General features: G+C 48.7%; 1 protein-coding gene and 1 long non-coding RNA gene across 2 annotated transcripts in view; both read right to left on the bottom strand.

Annotated features, from left to right (window-relative positions):
* The window catches only part of LOC146870094 (uncharacterized), a 137,642-nt gene extending 123,519 nt beyond the window's left edge, over positions 1–14,123 (bottom strand). Inside the window, exon 1 of the long non-coding RNA XR_014969098.1 lies at positions 14,019–14,123. This is a non-coding gene — a long non-coding RNA (uncharacterized LOC146870094). The remainder of the gene's footprint in view (positions 1–14,018) is intronic.
* The window catches only part of LOC146870092 (MAP kinase-activated protein kinase 2), a 626,925-nt gene that overhangs the window by 513,163 nt on the left and 98,051 nt on the right, over positions 1–15,711 (bottom strand). The window lies entirely within an intron of this gene.

Genomic DNA, 15,711 nt, shown 5'->3' with positions numbered 1-15,711 from the left:
TCCAAAAGGACCTCTGCCTCTCCTCAGAGGAGAGAATCCTCCCAAGAGAGGAAATGCAGACTGATCCAGTTTGAGCAGGCAAAGCCAAAGTTCAGGAGAGAACAGTTAGCATTAGACAGGGAGTCGCTGGAGCTTCAGAAAGCTTCAAGAAAGTGGGGTCTAGAGACCCCTGGTGGCAGTAATGAAACCCCTAGAGTTAGAGAGAAAGTCCCTGACAATAGGAACCTCCACAAGATTGTGCCCCCCTATCAGACAGGGGATGACATCCACAAATGAATCTCTGCTCTTGAGAGGGCCTGTAAAGTACAAAGGGTCCCAGTAGAGCAGTGGGCAGCAATCCTGTGGCTCTCCTTTGCAGACAAAGGTAGAGACAAGCTCCTCTCTGTAAGAGAAGAGGATGCAGATGATTATTATATCTTGAAAGATGCTTTAATAGATGGGTTTGGCTTAACCACTGATTAGTACAGACTTAAGTTCAGAGACACCCAAAAAGCACAGAATCAAGATTGGGTAGACTTTGTTGATTGTGCTACCAAGGCATTGGAAGGTTGGTTAAATGGCAGTAAAGTAAATGATTACCAAGGATTGTATAATCTCATTATGAGGGAGCAGATTCTTAATAATTGTCAGAACCAACTCTTACACCAGCACCTTGTGGACTCTGATCTGACCTCTCCCCAAGAATTGGGAAAGGCAGACAAATGGGTCAGAACCAGGATCAGGCCCAAGAACCAAGGTGGTGACCAGAAGAAAGATTCTACCAAGCCCAAAGAGAACGGTGGGGATAATAAAACAGAAAAGTACTCTGAAGGGCCCCAAAAACCCAGTGCTGGGGGTGTGTCCCAAAATCCTTCCTCTTCTAACAAGAAACCATATTGCCATGTGTGTAAGCAACCTGGCCACTGGAAAACTGACTCCAGCTGTCCAAAGAATGGCAATAAAGAAAATGTTCCTCCCATTGCAGCTCCAACACCTCCTATTACTACTAGTAGTAATCCCCCAGGTGGTGGGAGTGCACCCAAAAACTTAGTTGGGCATTCTTGGGGAACTCAGGTGGACTCTGGCCTAACCAGGTCCCCTACACAAGCAACTTTAGTCTGTGATGGTGGCATGAGGTTTGCCAACTTTACCATGGATCCCAATATCTTGGGCAGGTACAGACAAGAGCCCATAATCAATGGTCAGAAGGCTGTGGCCTACAAGGACACAGGGGCCAGTGTCACCATGGTGACCAAGAGACTAGTGCCCCTAGAACAGCTTTTACCTGGGTTTAGCTACCAGGTGACCAATATAGATGGAATTAGGCCAGACCATCCCATGGCAGTGGTAAATCACAGCTGGGGAGGGGGTCACTGGCCCAAAGAGAGTGGCAGTGTCCCCAACCTTGCCTGTAGATTGTCTACTGGGGAATGATCTGGAAATCTCAGCCTGGGCTGAGGTAGACCACAAGGCCCATTTTAAAATGGTAGGCATCCCTGAGAGAGTGGATGAGACCTTAAAGGCCTCACCTCCACCCCAAAAGAAAGTAAAAGGAGTGAAGCCTGGAACTATGGATCACTCCACCCAAACAGAGAGCATAGGGGGAGAGGAACAGTCCTCCCCCACCAGACTAAAATTAAGGGTCAAGTTTCTCAGGGAACTGATCCTGCCCCTTGTGAAGTAACTGCCCCAGAAGTGGGCAGGCCCGGCCTGACGACCTCTCTGATGGCAGGGGATCCTACCAAGGTGGTACTCAGTCTGGAGCAGGTATCCTGCCCCTCTCTACCCTGCCTCAGTCAGCCCAGGGCTGCAGAGGTCAGGGAGGTCAGTGGACCCTTAATGGGCCCCTGCCCAGAGGAACCCCCTCATCGGCAGATTAGGGACACCCAGCAGAATAGTTCTAGCCAGGTGAATATTCCTCTACAAACTGAGGGATCCCCCTTACCCCTAGGTATAGGTACCCCTCACATGGATGTTGTTGGGCACAGGGAAACCTGGGGCATAGTTGCCCCAAACCTTCCAGTGCCCTCCACTATTCCAACCAAAGGGATCCAACCCCCATCTGTAGGCAGCCAGAGGTTGACCCTTAGGGCCAGATATGACACAGTCATGGGCAGAAAGGCTTCCATGGTGACCAGTGACCTGAGGAGGTTGAGACCACCCCAAATAGGGCCTCACTTCCAGACTCAGACACCCCACCAGCCCACCTCTGTACCACAAACCAATACAGGTAATTCCCCTAGACTTTGGAGAAACTCTAGAACCCCTTGGAGTAGGATTTCCCAAGTGGACCATGAGACAGGAGCAACCATGCTAGTGCAGGTTCTTCCTTATATGGCCACTCAGGAAATAAAGGCTTATCTGGACAAGGTTAGCCTTATCTCCTTTCGTTTGGGGGGGGGGGGGGGGGGTTATGTAGGAAGGTGGAATCTGACTAATGATTGCCCCCAACTTTTTGCCTGGTATTTGAGTGGTTTTTGACTAGTCTGGCTGGGATCCTGCTATCCAGGACCCCAGCCTATCTGCTTTCTCCCTAAAACTAATGTGAAGTACCCTAGGTACAAACCAATTGGATGCTGAGGATGCCCTGACAGTCCCTTGTAGATGGTACCCTAGGTACCCAGGGCATGGGTCCCTCAGTAGGCCTACCAGGGCTGCAGCACTTATTGTGCCACCCTGGGACAGCCATACAACCCGACACCACCAGACCACTACTGTAGTCTGGGTAAGGTGGTGCTAGCACCCCTTACAGGGATATAGGTACCCTATATCCCACCCCATTACAACACATGTACTCTCATAGGTCACCCCTATAGCAGGCCTTGCTAATCATACAGGGCAGGGTGCTGAGATGTGTGTGGGGGGACGCCTACCTGAGCAGGGCCTCTCTGCATCCCTCGTAAAATTATTGCTGGGTTGTTTGTAGTGTAGCCATACCATATACTCTTAACCGCATTATAAGTCTATCACGATAGCGTGATAACTTGAGAATGGCTACACAGAACCATATCGTGTTTGGTGTCAAACATGTAGGAATCGTACCCCCAGTCCAGCCATGGGCATGAGGGCACGATTTCCCCCTGCTAGAGGGGCGATATGGGAAAAGCGGCAGAATTCGGACACCAATTTAAAAGTGCACAAGTAGTACAAAATGGCTACTACCCGCCACCCACACGACTCTGGCTGGCTGTTGCTGGGGAAAACCCCAGCCTCGCCAGCTGGACAATAGGGCTCCTGTGGCAGGTAGGTGCTAGCATCTCCCCAGACAGGATATGTGGATTGGAACAGGGTGGGTGCACCAAATGTCCTTTCAGAGTTGCACGTAGGCAGCTGCAGTGCCTTCAATCTGCATACACCGCTTGGAACCGGTTCAGGGGCATCCTGCCCCTCGCCCAGGCGGGAATCACACAAAGGGGAGAGGGTGTAGCCACCCTTTCCCGCCTCACCACTCATTGGTGGACACTACTCTGGACACTCCCCTAATCTTGGGGATAAAGGTGAATAACGTGGCACCAGAGCCTCAGATTAATCTTGAACTTTACAGTCTTGACCTTCGACTTGCTGCTGCCCAGCTGACGGAAGAAATCTCCCTTGGGATAAAGGAGTTATCCCCCTGCTTGGCAGGCACCTGAAACACTGCAAGTGACCCGGTTGCAACTTCGCTGCTCTCACGAACTTCGTCGACTTCCAGCACCCTTGAGGTGGGTTTCCCAAGCATCCCAGAGGCCAGCGAGTGTGCACAGCAAATCTGTGTACCGTGGACCGCGTGGGTGCCGAGATTCCCAATACCCCAGGACACTGGCCACCTCTTGCGTAGCACACGACTCTGACCAGTGGGGAAGTTGTGCTTTGGCCCATTATTGAGCCAACCACCAAGCAGCATCCGTGCCAAAGATCAGCGCCCCAGCCCCTTCCGGTGGCCCGTGGGCTCCCTTTTACGCACTCCATTTTGCTGCCTTCTGCTGTCCCTTGTCTCTCGACTTGTGGGCCCGAGCGGAGGACAATCTCGAAAACTAAGAGTTCCCCTGGTTGCTCCAGGCCTGCTCTACAGTCTCTCCAAAGGAGACCTCTCACAGACCTCGTGGGTCTGCACAAGTAGCTGATTTGTTCATCTTGCGTGGGTTGCGGTTGCCAAGGCTTAGTGGATCCAATCCGGACACTAACACCGCAGCGACCCTCATCCGACGTGGGACAGTCGCCCTCCCGAAGCTGGCCTTCCTTGAAGCCTCCCGGAGCCCGTGGCTGCAGATCCAAGCTACACCTCTTTCCACTTGAAGCACCCGACATTGAAGGGCTCTTTGCTTTAAGCTCCCTGGTCACTGTGCCGTGACCCAGACTCTGTCCCCTCTGCTTTCAGGTTCTTCTCTTCAACTCCTACAACTTCAATCTTCACGGCATCATCAACGCTTTTGGCTAGCAGCACTTTTGAACATTTTCCCATTGAAAATCAGCCCGCGACCCGACATCGAAAAAGACCTATGCACCCGGCTTCCCTGGGGCAGGTAACAGTGGTACCTCGGTACTCTTGTGGTAGTGGGCTCCTCAAAAGCTTAAGTCTAAAGTTTTAACTTTGTACTCCTGCTAGAAGTGACTTTAATCTGTGTAAATCAAACCGCGACATTCTCCATAGGCTTTAATAGAGATCCCGATAGCAGCTATTTCCACTGCACGCGCCTCCTGTGGGTCCCCTTCCTCATAATCTGGGATGGATTCTTAAGGGGCCAGCGATCCTAAATGCCCTAGGCATTGTCTGTAGAATTGTCGTGGTTCTTATACCACTTTTTTGATATATGGTTTGGTGCCCCCCTGGGGCCCTGTGATTCCTGTGCCATTTATTGTGTTTATAAATGCTTGTTTGAATTATAACTTTGCCACTAGCCTCATAAAGAGACTGTGGGATTCTGTCTAGAATAAATACATATATTTTATATATATACACCTGTGTGGGCTACTCTTTCATTTGGTTATTCAAGAGGTTATTATGGTAAAACAATAAGCTTAACACTCCTTCAAGACTTAGCCTGAAGGCTGCTCTCCACAGCTACCACTAGGCTAGCTTTCCTTAAAGTTTGTCCTAAACCTATCATCAATAAGAGTCGAATTGGACTGGTGCAAGGTGTCCCTATAACTAGGAGACAGCATATGCCAGGCCAACTTCTCACAGAATTCATCGGGCCCGCTTTCTTTTTGAAGTTTACCTCTTGTACAGATAGCCCTTGCTTGACCTAAAGCCACCATCCCACTTCAAATAAAATTCAGCAGAAGCGGATATCTTGAGGCACACAACGTTAAGTTTTGGTGACTCCTCAGCCACTGAAGTAGCTCAAATCCAGGTTTTGAATGACCATATCTTGGAATATGCTTTGGCCGTCTGGGAGCACAATGTAAAGCTATGGACCGTCTTCAGAACACCTCGTGACATGGGTTTTATGCGAGTGCATGAAGGCAATACTGGAATGAACATGTTCGGCATTACTGGCGTGCAGGCACACTCGAAATAAGGTGGAAAAAATATTTAAGCAGACACTGCTCTATCCTCCATCTTGGCACCCAAAATTCTCTGAATTACATTATTTAAAACTAAGTTTGGCTTCTTGGATGTAACCACTGCAACACCTACCTCAGAGAAAAGACTGGGTGTGCAAATATGAAGAGCACAAGGTTTTCCAGCACATCAGAGATGCACTCAAGGCCAACACGGAACTGGTATTTGATGATCCCGTATGACCACAATCATTCTGAATGGGAGACATTTTCGTCTGGGCACGTCACGAAAAAATAAATCAGTTCAGCTTCACATGAAAGCAGAGCCAGTCAATCAGAATAGAAGGAGACTACAATTTATTCAGGATATCGACCTGTCAGCACAGATGTTTGTTCACCATAGCCAGTTCCCACTGCTCCCGGCCCAGGCCTATTTAAACGTGGCCATGGTACTAGCACATCAAAGGGAGCCTTCTACACCGGTCTGTGCCCGAACGGGACCGGGTCCAGGAATGGTGGTCTGTTTAAACCAGATATTATTACTTACTCTACTGCCCAACTTGAAGCACTTCGTCCTGCAACGTTAGAAGTATGTCCTTCTGCTATGAACCTGACCACTGGTATCCTGAGTTGCCCTTGTTGTGATTTTAAGATATCAACACTGTGGTCAACTCCAGAAATCAATAATAAGATGCCCACCCCTCTCTCAGATACCTTTACTTTTAAGGCTCATAAGGCTTCTGCTCGGTCAGAACCTACAATTACTCGCTATCGCTTCTTTAACATAAACTGCCATTCCCTAGTCCAACATCAATTAGAAGTATTAATTTTCTTTATTGATAATTCACTGCATGCCATGTTTCTAACTGAAACCTGGCTCAATGACATTACCACGTTTCCAACAGCTTTTCACATGATTAAACTGGATCATCCTTCAGTGGAGGCCGCCGCAAAAGTAAAGCGGGACTAGGGGGTGAATAATAAAAAAAACGAGGAAAAAAAAAAAAACGTACCTGTCGTGGACAGATGCCTTTGTATTTCTCTGTTCCCGGTGGTCACTGCGAAAGCACAGGATCCTCGTCCAATCAAGACACTATCATGCTATACTCAGCATGAGAGCAGTGCCAGGATTGGTTTGAGCGGCCTGGTATGCTGCTCAGAAAGTGCATGGGAGTCTGAGCAGTTTCTCGAACCTGGATGTGCAACAAAGCTCAGTTGGGGAAATAGAAGTGCGTTTGGTGGTGCTAAGGCCAAACCAATATACGCACTTAGCAGTGCACATCACTCCTCCACCTGCCATGGCCTGGCTTCGCCCTACCCTACCCTGGCATCGGCTCAGTCATTCACAGAAAGATAAAATATTATTGTTTTATTATCAGTTTATTTTTCTGTGACTGACTTTGACCAGTGGGATGATGCTTCTCTGCCATTAAGGAGGAGCCGACCCTGTCATCTGGACAGGAAAGGTGGTGGGATTGCAATGGTTTTTCAAGCCCACTACCAATACAAAATCTTTCCATCCCTGACCGAGTCTATATTGTTGCCTAATAATTGTCTGGTGCACAGATCTATCGTCCTCCTGGACCTGCAGGCAGATGGGGCTCTCGGGTATCAGAAGCCCTCTCTCTCCCCTTATTATTAAATGCTCCAACTTTAATGTTTTAGGCAATTTTAACATTCATTTTGACTACCCCACTTGTAGAATGACTTCCTCTTTGGTGGAGGAATTTAGAGCTTTAGATGGCCACCTATAAAATAATGCCTATACCTATGCAGCGGGACACTTGCTTGATCCTCTTTTTCAACATGAAGGGTCTGCTGGTAGATTGCCAGATTCCCCTTTCATGGTCGGACCACTTTGCAATACCTTTTTCTATCTCGATCTCCTCCACTTCCACAGCTCAGTCTCGTGGTCCAATCTCCTATTCAATGAACTGGTCCAAACTCAAGTTTTCTACTCTCAACTCTACTCTACAGGCAACTACACCCGCGCTGAGTGGATTTCTATTCCTTCACTATCAATAATTGGGTACGGTCATCTCAGTGGCGTAACGAGGGGGGGGGAGGGGGGCGGTGGGGGTGGTCCGCCCCAGGCGGCACTATTTTGTGGGCGGCGGCCAGTTTTGGCTATTTCCTGCAAAAAAAATGTTTACTTTTGCACGAGTACCATTTCCGAAATCTGCCCATGTGGCAGAGATTTATAGAGACGAGGCAAACCCATTTCTCACCTAACGGTGCATCACAGATTGCCTCGTTCCCAACCTGGAGGAAAGGGTGCGAGCCCTCCGCTCTACGTCGAACTGGAGAAGCGTGCGTGTTTGACGCTGTGCAGCGGGGCTGCGTCGCCCTGTGGAGGAAAGGATGATATTCAGACGTAGAAATACTGCCCTCAGCATGCCGGGTGGCGATGTACATCCGTTCTGCTATTCATCGCATGTAATCATGCATTTGTTCAGGGAATGAGACCTTACACCCGCCATCACCTGCTCTAACAGTACGTCAATGTGAGAGACTCACTTTGTTTTCTTCTAACGCTGGTTCCCGCCATAGCGCCATTTGCCTCTCGGCTTTAATTTAATTTTATTTTTTCCGCATATTTATATAGCGTGAACTCGACCCGAAGGTAAGGTATTGGAGCGCTTTACATAGCATCGTATTTACATTACACATTCAGGCACGGGGAGATTAAGTGATTTGCCCAGAATCACAGGATGTGGACGCGACCTCGAGGCTGGAACCCTGGTTTCCTGCACCAGAGGCGGCAGCGCAGCCGACGGACAGTGCAGGTGTTTAATCGAGCACTGCATGTCGCGCTGAACACCATGCATCATCGCAGAGGATGTGTGATGGGGAAAGAAGCAAGGTAAACTCGTGAAGGATTTCTATCATATTACTAAATTGACAAGAGTACTTGGCCAAATAATGAAACGTAGACAACATTGAGAGAGATAGAATCAATGCATTATTTAACTCGTTTTTGTTGATTTGGTAGAATATAATTAATTCATTTATGCATACGTTTTGTAAAGTGCAGATGCACCCACAACATGCTTCAAAGTGCGCGTGGAGACTGCGGAGTAAAAATAGGAGAAACATTAGAATGAGAACTTTGGCTAATTGAAGTGTCAGGGTTTTTTGGAATAGGTGGGCTGTCCGATGTTTGCACAATATCCTGAAGCTAACCCCACACGTAGGAGCTTGGACAATAGGTTCTCAAGGTGGTTATACAAAATGGGGGACTTTCTAACGGCTGTTTGCATCAGTGACAAAGGTCGTTGGCAGGACAATGTTAGGCCTCTGGTTGGATTGTAAGGGAGGCATAGTGTAGAAAGGTTGTCAGGCTAATTCTTATGTTATTTCCTTTGAACCAGACAGAGTTTTTAATCCAGTCCTTCATTCGACTGGCAACCAGTAAAGTGGTATCAATGCAGGCAACACTTTGATCCTACAAGCGAGACATGCTTCCAAAAGCAGCCAGACAGAAAAGTTTTCAGGTCTTTGAGATTTTCTCGCAGTATGTCAAGACAGCCCGCCAAATGGTGCAGAGCTCCAGGACACTCATGAAGTAACAGTGCGCTTTACAAATGCCCGTTCATTCATAAATCATTAATTTAATGAATGGTTTAAAAGGCCATCATGAGGACAATACTGATGACTGAACAGTTTCCATGCAGGCAAGAGAGGTGAAAGAACCCACTCTAGGTCATATTGTTGACCTGTGTGGTGAAGGAGAAATCTGTGTCACACATGACTCCACGATTTCAGACCAAACTTGTAGAAATTAGCAGAACACCAAAAGCGGGGTATACGTTGCTTATCCTGTTCCAGTGGCGTAGCTAGGGGGGGGCAGTCCGTCCCTGGCGGCTCTATTTTGGGGGCGGCAGCCAGTGTTCCCAGTTTGGGCTATTTCCTGCACAAATGGGTGACATTTTTCCCATTTGTGCAGGAAAAACCCATACTTGCCGGGTGGCTTTATTTTGGGCAGATATTTGTCCCATTGTGTGCAAATTTAAGGCTGGGCCGGCGCAGACAATCATTACTAAGTGGCACACAGGCAGCGGGGATTGGCTGGCTGAATGAGGAGAAAGCACGCTGCATAGCTTATGCAGTAAGTTTGACAGGGCCGTCAATCATTCGTAGTGTGACGGCCCTGCTTCATCCCGCTGTCCCGCCCCCGGAGTGACTACTGGTCCAATGTGGTCACGAGGGGCAGGCTCGGTAGTAGATTTTTGCTTTTTTGATTGGCCCGGCTGTGGTCTGGGCAGGGCCTCGAGGGACTTTCACTTCTTGCCACGCGCGGGAGGATCGATTCAACTGTGGAAGACTGGCAGTGGAAATTAAGCGAATGCTATAGTGGATCTGTGGGCCCCCTGGAATTGCTGCCGCCCACCGTAGTTTGGCTGTTCTCCGTGACCTCAACATACATGCTGCTTCCTGCTGCCCTATCGTTTGAATGGAGGTGTCTGGTGATGCTGAGAGCAGAGCTGCTGGGTGTCTTTAAAAGGTGCATACACTGCAGATCTCTAAAATTAAGACAGTGGTGCCACCACTCAGAGCATCTCGCAATAGACTTAATCCTGATGTCCAGGACCACAGCAACTGTCTGCAGTCAGTGTGGCTCACGGGCACTTAAGGCAGCAGGCTGCTGCAGCACAGAGTTGTAAGATTCTGAGGTGCGCAGGTAAGCCAAATAACTTGCTGCTGTTGATGCTCCTGCTGACAGGGCCGTTTTATCTACTGGCAGTTTTGATTCACCAGCCACACTGAAGTTAAGTTTCCTTGTGCGTCCAGATGTTTACAGGAAATGGTAAAAATTTCATGATAACACAAGTAAAAATTGTTCCTGCTGAAGGAAGATCAGCATATTGTCTACTTGCAGATATCACTGTTCATGAATCTCACTGATCATGAAGTAGCGCATAGGGTTAATGTGCCTGCTGCAAAGAACGTGTACCATGCAGTTCACTAAACTGCATTTTATGTGTCTATCTGAGTGAGTTCCTGCATTTAGTCACAGAGCTCCTTGGGTTACTTGCAGTTCATAAGTTACAATCCTAATAGCACAATTACATATGAACTCCCATCAAGGAGCTGCATTCAAACTGCATAGTATGTTAAAAAGTTATTTTTCCCTCCAGTCTTTAATTATCCTAATGTTGTTAAAGGGTTTTTTTGGGGTGGAAATACATTCTTTTTATAGTACAGCCAACCACTAAGGTATGTTTTAAATCCTGAGCCTGTACTTCCCCAGATCAAACACTTTAAAAATAGACTGCCTACTTGTATGGATGGCATGAGATTCCTACAACTTGTAATCCTCACTGTTATATGGATCATTTCCCGTAGACTGATTTACACATATACAATTTGTTGTCTCTGTATAATGTATGTATGATGTTAAGTGCTCTGACACCCTACACTGGTATGAGGAGCTCATTAAAAACAATGGAACACATGAAAGAGAGAGGTTAGTACCCTTCTATTTCAGACACTTTGCAGTAGTTTCAAGACCTTAGTTTCTCGGTGCTCATATGGGTGTAACTTCTGATATTCATCTTTCTCTGTGGACTGCATTACTTTATTTTACTCGCAAGACAGTTCCACTCCTAAGTGTCACACATTTGGCCATTGAATGTCACTCCTAGTCACACTGAAACTATGAAAACGCCACACATAAGCAATCTCAAACCTTGGCAGCTATGCCCTATATAATATACATTACTGACCTTCAAGGCCAAGAAACATTTGAGAGGATTGTACCTCCTGCTAAACACCTTTCAGAAACAACCCTATGTCACAGCTGCATAATAGCCCATGCTTCACAACAGTTCCATGATGTACATGTTTGGATTTGTGTGACTGGGTGAATTGGAGCCAGTGGACGGACGTGGCTGCCACGCAGTGGCACACTTACTGGGATAGGGGAGCCGTTGAGACTCGGACCGATGTGTGGGAAGGGGACACATTGCATTGGGTGTGTTGAATGCTGTGGTGAGCAGGATTTGAGGGTGGCTGCGCCCACCTGTGGAATTGTTCTGTGCTGGAGTGGGACACAGGCCGTTCGGCACATGGGTCGGGCGGTGAGAGATGGGCCCAGACTGTGGCGGGGTGTGGGAGTCCCTGGCACGGATCTCGATTGCCTTGGGCCTATAACGTGGATTCATTGGAGTGAGCTGACTCGCGGACTCTGGCCGCCGCGGTGAACATGTGCGTGATGGCATGGTGGATTGGCGGACCTTGGGAGAGCAAGTGGGACGCTCGTGCAGATCACAGTCAGGCAGACTGACGGATATGTTTGGAGGTATTTGGAAGAATCACACCGGTATGGTTGGGCAAGTGGCCCCGGGGTGCTGCGCGCGGCCCTCTGTGGCTGCGAGTTTAGATGGTTGGCACTTGCTTGCACTGGTTGGTGGACCGGTGTGGAGCTGGCATTCCGGTGATACATGTGAGAAATATTTGTGCCCGAGGTTTGACAGTGGGGTGAGATTCGAAATTCGAGTCGAGACTTGGCCTCGCACGGTCACGGGGCTGCGGATGCCATGGGCGGCAGTCTGTGGGATGGCCCCGGGCGCCACGGACTCTAGCTACGCCTCTGGGTCATCTCTTGATTCTGCACTTCCCCTTAAACATACTACTCACCGCAGATCCCCGTCCCCCAACCCCGTGGTTTAATGAAACTTTGTGCTAGAGGTAAATAGAATTGTAAACACCGTGAAAGACTTTAGCTCAAAACCTATTGTGAAGATGACAAACTGAATTATAGGCTGGTCTTAAAAAAATATAACTCATTCTACCAGAGCTCTTTACTATTGTGAGAAGATTACTGTAGCAAGAAATTGTCCCAAAACAATTTAAAGTGGTTAAAGCTCTATCAGATCCTACTATCATTTCCCCCTTAATATCGCTCTCACAGTCACATTACGAGAAACTGGCTGGTTTCTTTTGCCAGAGAGTGTCTGACATGCAGGCCTCCTTATCTCCTATCCCACCAACTCCCTGCTCTCAGCCACAAATCGATAAAGACCCTGTTAACATGGCGAGTTCTCGCTCTCAGCTACAAGTAGGAGAAGCGATCATTTCTGGATCTGCCAATTGATCTCCTGATATTTACTACCTTACTGAACTCCATCAAATGCGGTTCTCCTCTAACCTTCTTCCCCGCTTTGCATTTGGGAAAATTATGCCATCAGCTTCTGCAAACGGTGATTCATCTTTTGAATTCCTCACTCGCTGAAGGCCGAGGTCAAAAAGTTTGGAAACATGCAGTTGTAATGTATATATGTATCAGTCGGTATTTATTGAAGGGAATGGCTTCCTCCACCCCTCTGAATCCAGTTTTAGGGACGGTCATAGTACAGCATTCGCACTGCTTGGAGTCACTGAACAGCTTTGTCTTAAATTAAATAAGGGTGGCACTGCAGCTTTAATTTTACTGGACCTCAGCGCCACGTTTGATATGAATCTCACAAGCTATTCCTCCAAAGATTGGAGAATATGGATATTTTTCACCCAGAAGAATTTTAAGGAAGCAAAAAATAAAACGAAGCACAAATCAAATTAAAAAACGTAAGAGCAGCTACATTATATATCCCCCAATAATACAATAATTATGTAAGAAATATGCACCAATTGTAGTGCAGATCGTCCAACTAATGTTTATTATCGAACCATACAAAAAGGGAGAAAAAAAAAATCACTTTGTTTTAACAAGATTAAAGGGCAAAAAAGAGACCGCTGTAATTTTTATCAGTGTTTGTGCACCATTAAAATAAGCATACATATCTATTCAAACTTGTAGCACGCCAATGCAGCCGTCCTTTCTTTATACTCCAGCATCAGCAGGGCGTTGTGATAGGCACCAATAGACTAACGTGCTACATAAAGATAGCATCTAAAATGGGTAGTCATCAGCAGAAGCATCAGGCCACGGACGAATCCGGGTGTCTGCACCTAAACACTGATCGTCGATAAATCACATCATCGACGTAAGCCTCAGGTTCGCTTACCTGCCAAATCTGAAAGTGTTTTGACACAGGCTAGACAGAACATTGAGGACTATAAAACGAATTCACATGTGTTTTGCTCTTTAGACTCAGGCACCGGTTTCACCAACATTAAATATAGGCACACGCTGTAATTTAAGACCTCAAGACTAAAATATGATTGATTGGCACCTTCAGGTGAACCGCTGCAGAAATGAATGCACTTTGATGGCATTGGATCCTGGAACGTCAGAGAACGCCCTTCCTCTTTTTAGAAGGATATAAAACCAGAGATAGCTGCTTGGTATAGCACCACCGTTATTAAGGTGCCAAGAAGACAATTTAATTTGGAGGCTATATGAATGGTTACTATCAGCATCAGCGCGCAGCGCTCTTGGCTGCTACATTTTAAATGTTATTCAGCACATGAGCAGGCGTGGGTGGGACCAGGAAATAAGTTTCTCGACTAAAAAAAATAATCTACACACAATACGGACCTATGCTTCCTCTTGTTTTATCTGAGAGTACATGTACCACAACTCACACACGGGAACTTCTGTTTCTTACTCTGACCTGACGTGGTCTGATTCACCAGTCACCTGGGCAGTGGAAGACCAGTTCCTCTTCAATCTCTCGTTGCCCCCTGTCCCCCTACGAGACATAAAAAATATCTTTAAACTGCGGCAGCAGACGGAGTCCAAGTGCTGTGACGTCACTGGGAGGCGCGGCAGATGTGGGAGGTGAAGTGTGCGGTGGGTGAGCCGAGCGCTTCCGTTTCACGCACCAGGGACAATTGCGCGCTACTCTTACAGCAGGAAGGGGGGCTTGGGGGGGGTAGACGACCGCAGGGAGTTCCCCCCCCCGGGCGGTTTGGGAGGGGGTGTGTGGGGGGCGTGGCTGGCCTTGCGCCGGCCATTTTGCGTTTGGGCTACTTTTTGGTAGCCTAAATATAGCCCAAATATAGCCCAATTTATAAAGGAGTTTGGCGCCTTTCCCCAGCCACCATTTTAGTTAGTGGTGACCTGGTGGCTGGGATTTAGCTGGGTGTTTTTTGTCCCGGTGAGTGAGAGGGGCCGCCAGCGTTTTAAAAAGGCGGCTCCAGCCTTTGTAATGCAGCCACGGTTGCGGGCGACGGTGGTTGAGGTGGGAGGAGTGAGAGGGGAGGGTCGGGAGGTCTGGCGCGGTGAGGAGTGGTGGCGGCTGAGCCGGCTTCAGCGGTGCGATTGTATTCCTCTCCCGCGGCGAGAGGCAGGCGCGGGGGAGGGCGTGTGTCAAAGAGGCGTTTCGTTTCTTTGCCGGAGTGTAGTAAGTGTGTATTTAATGTAATTCCTTTATATTGTATGTGGTTGCCTTACTTCTGGAAGACGCTTACTACACGGAGGCTCCTCTGCGCGTTAAAAAGGAGGCGGGAGGTGTCACGATGCAGGGTGCCAGTGGAGCGTGTCATGACGGCAGTTTTGTGGAGCGGGGAGAAGTTTCCCCTCGCGCGTTTGTTTTAGTGAGGCAGGTGGCAGGACCGGCCGCGTGGGGGGTGTAAGACGCCAGCTGTCCAGTATTGGTCTGGTGCAGGGGATTTTCTCAGGGCACTTGGGAGAGGAGCAGGATTTTGGGGTTTTAGGCATGGCTGACAGAGCTGGTGAGGAGGGGGGGGTGGGCTGTGAGAGTCCTTTATTGTTTTCTTCCCCTCTATCTATGAGGGGAGGGTTGGGGCCTGTGGGAGCGAGCTCTTTGGGCGGGGGGGAGTGGGCTCAGGTAGGGGGGTTGGGTTCTCAGCAGGTTTTACTTTCTTCCAGGGAACTCGGGGGTTCTAAGGTTTCGGTGTCTTTGGGTGGGGGGGGGGTTTGCATTCTACGGTATTTGGGGAGGGTCGGGCAGGGGCAGGTGGGGGCGGTAGTGGGGATGAGGGTGTGGTTTTGGCGAGTTGGAGCCGGCTGGGGGGGACAGGGCTTGGGAAGGTTGGACATATTTTCATTTTTGGTCTGTAGGCGTTCGGAGCCTTGGCGGGGAGGTGGCATGGGGCTTTTCTCACGTTCAGGGGCGCGGCGAGGGTTTGGATATAGGGGTGCGGGCAGGGGTTGGTGTTAGAGGTCAGGATCGCGTTGGGGTAGGAGGCTCGCGGGTTCGTGGGGTTCCGAAGGACATGGGCTCTGCGTCGGGGGTGGTGCGGGCGATGTTTAGTTTGGAGTGGGGATGAGGAAGGTGGGGCTTCGCCGTGTTCGGGCGGTGTGTTTTACGCAGGGGGTTCTGGAAGTTGGCAGAATAGGGA

Source organism: Triturus cristatus, chromosome 1_1 (genome assembly GCF_964204655.1).
Source record: "Triturus cristatus chromosome 1_1, aTriCri1.1, whole genome shotgun sequence".
Lineage (NCBI taxonomy): Eukaryota > Metazoa > Chordata > Amphibia > Caudata > Salamandridae > Triturus > Triturus cristatus.
Note: the sequence above shows the minus strand (reverse complement) of the source record. Positions and strands in the feature narration are given on the sequence as shown.